Here is a 3,723-nt window from a genome sequence, read left to right as displayed (position 1 = left end):
AAACCGTTTCCCTTTTGACTAATACCACAACAGATTTCCGGGCCAAACCTCGATATTATCCTTCTAACAAGCTGAAATCAAATCTGTTCGTATTCATTAATGACTCCAACGATCACCTCGAATCCAACACATCACTCTGGTGCTATGACACCTCAACAAGCCTACGCCACGACTTGCATAATACATGCACCAACAAGAAACGGTCTGAACATACTCAAATCATGACAATTGACTCAAACGAAAGAGCTGTACCTCAAGCTCATCAGTACCATCACAACACAAGGCTGAGACCCCGTCTCACATCATAGAAATAGAATGCCTGAATCTACCTCGAAGGGTCATAACTCCACGTAGCCTCGCTACGATGCGCGATCATATCCAAACACTGCTACACATGAAGCACCTCAATACACTGTGATCAAAATCCGACAGCTACACACAATTTGATGTCTGAAACCAAAGCAATTCATTACCCCCCAACGGTGAAGCAAGTAATATACACCATTCAATCCTGAAAGGACACAACCGACGCGCTATTCGCCGAGCAACACCCAATACAGACTTTCCTCAGAAACCAGGAAGCAAGGTATATAAGGTAACATATGGAAAATTATTCTCAACATCACACTGTTGCGGCGTGCAACCCGATCCAGATAACATACCCGTGGCGGCGTGACACGCGATCCACACAATCTCACATAGGGAGATGCACATCGAACCAAATTTGTTCATTATAACAAAATACCGAGTATCGGTCGTAAGCATACTGAGTGCATAATGGTATCTACATATAGCGTTGTAAGCTACAAAACTCAAACACAACCGAGGTCCCCCCTTCAACTTCCACTATGAATCTCGATAGCACCGCACTATATGTGCCCACAGTCCGAAAATCATAACGCCTCACCGCACAGAAAAAGAAACAACTCATAGATCTTACCAAATCACTAACAAGTTCAATAACGATCGAATCCACCTGTCCCTCAACAATACAACTCAAGACTAACCAAGCTAACTCAAGCTAAATACGTAGCCACATTGGCCTGCCAACGAACTCAATACCAAGAAGCCTGAAGCTGCTCCTTCCACTACTATAACTCCTGCCAGAGCCGTACGATACGGTGCCCGGCACCAAATAAATGCCGAAATCCACAATCTCACCCGGCGACATGCCCGACCATAAGAAACGCATCTGAAAAAGTCCCTCAATACCGGAACTAAATCAATGGTAGGACCTTTGCACTGACATCCGCCACGAAGGCCCAATTAAGAAAAGAAATCCTTCCCAGCCGTCCGCTGGCCTTTGGAATGCAACACACTCTGCTATAACATAATCCGATGCACCTCGCCATGCAGCCTGTGGCATTTTTCGACATAGTCCGTGGCACAGTAGTCTCGAATAACCCAACACTGAGACAACCAGTCTACATCTCAACATCATATCCAAAATCTAACATACCAACAAAGAAAGATCCGCTCGGGCCGCTAACGGTATCGATACACACGGTTTACAACCAGTGCATAGCCGGAACATGAGAACTCCCAGTCTCCGACTCCATATAGCACACGAATCACTGAACCTGATCCCAGATTCCACCGTATGAACACATATCACACTTCACGTACCCAATCATTCCACGTAAAATGTTCTAAAATTCCCCTGTGCCATCAACCACACTCAGATATCAGCACTCGATCAAGCATGAAACACCGCCATACTAACGTAGCATCCTCAGCTTACATCACCTTGCCCTTTTTACTGAACATATACCCCCGTCAAATCACTAGAATAGCAATACCATTTCCTTAATCGTCTGAAGATCAATTCTTTAATCACCTGCAGCTGCCCGTGCTGCTTACGAATTAATGACTTTCCATTCTTAACTGAACTGAATCCTCGAACACGCAAATCTCAATTCTTCACCACATACCGCGTATACCATAACCCACTAGGATAACACGAGAACTCCATTTCCCTTCCTAACCACAAACATCTACGTACTCCACTAGTCAAGAACTCTCCATCAATCCCATCAAGAAGAGAATTCATTAAACATTCCATGCTTCGCATGCCCATAGGCAATTTATACGTCTCTAAACCACGGTAAAACTTATCAAGAACTCTCCCCCAATTCCATTGCACAAGCTAAACTGCCAGGATTGAATCCTTCTACTCGAACCAAGCTAAGCAAGCTGTCAGGACTCAAGAGCCTTGCTGCACAATACCTGTAAAAGCCCATTACCTCGAACACATACGAAGAATTAACCACATCCTTACCATACCGATTCGGTCTACTATCAAGCTATTCCATCTATCTAATTCCCCTTTTTGATTCATCATCCAGTTGATATTTCTCCCTCGCTGTAGCATCACAATGCCTCAATCCAAGCTTACCGCACGAGACTCGGACATAAGACCACATTGTCTAAGACCCATAGGCCACTGAATACTCTCTCAATTGTTTCCCAGAAATACCACATTCCCGAATACTTTACTCTGAAGAACTTTTTGCGAGTCTAAATTCGCTTCCTTTACTTTCCAGGTACCGACACATAGGCTCCCATGATCAACATAAAAATACCACAAGTCTTGACATTTTCTATTGAAAACACTTTCTTTAGTCACATACACAGCCTTAAAACACCTGAGTGTTACATGTAGATTCTTGAACACATTAAAACCATTCTCGAGAGTCATTCACTCTTATTCATCTACAACTTACCTGATTTAACGAACAGAACCACTCGTGCTTTATTGGCACTCCGATACCGTAAAATGAGACCCGCATCCCAATACAACCAAGCAACTTCCTGCTCTATGCACCGAGCATTCTTCACCAACAACGACTCTAGACATTCCGTAATTCTCATACCCTATGGAACATAATATAACCTTTGTCAAAATTTTGCTTCACTCGCCCATCCTCGGCTCAATTTCTGCAACTAGAACCGATTCGCCAGCATACCTCGAGACGTAACCAACATAGCACATAACCGTGCGATTAGCTAATCAACAACAACCTCCCCAACTTGGCTCAAAGCCATATATCAAGACACACTCGATAACCCATAATACTTTTACTCTAATGATGTCACAATATCATAGTGAGATTAAACTCAAATCATCTACAAGTTTTGTGAAAGCACAGATCATCTAGCACTGAAATCCTCTACAAATCTCGCATTCATCCCCATACCAGTTGAGTCCACTCCCTTGAGCGACCCGAATTTATTAAATTTCAACACGTACTCTTCAATTACACATGAGATCTTTCTAGCATACACATAGGGACCATGCCACTTAAGAACACTCCGCAGGAGATAACCCACCTGCTTCACCTTAATTTAGTATTTCAGCACACCTTCCATCGACATACACATAACACAGTCATTTAGTCTTCCTGAGTCTGAACTCATACCGCCACACGTAATGCACTTCACTCCCCAGCTAGGAGACACAAAAATATTCTTCACGCGCCCATAACTCGGACTACACATCAAATCACAACAGGAATCGAACACTTAACAACTCATCTATTATTCAGCAGACTCCTTCGTCACTACCAAGATCACATGGATACATGTCGCAGTACTAACATACTCATCACATGGATATCCAACCGCCATTCCGACTAATAAGGACAATACCGAACATATAAGTTCAAAACACTTGCTCACACAATCAGCACCTCAGTGCTTAAGCCATAGGCAAAGATCCGGCCT

This window comes from Nicotiana attenuata, unplaced genomic scaffold (assembly GCF_001879085.1).
Source record: "Nicotiana attenuata strain UT unplaced genomic scaffold, NIATTr2, whole genome shotgun sequence".
In the NCBI taxonomy this organism is placed as follows: Eukaryota; Viridiplantae; Streptophyta; class Magnoliopsida; order Solanales; family Solanaceae; genus Nicotiana; species Nicotiana attenuata.
This window is presented reverse-complemented; position numbering follows the sequence as displayed.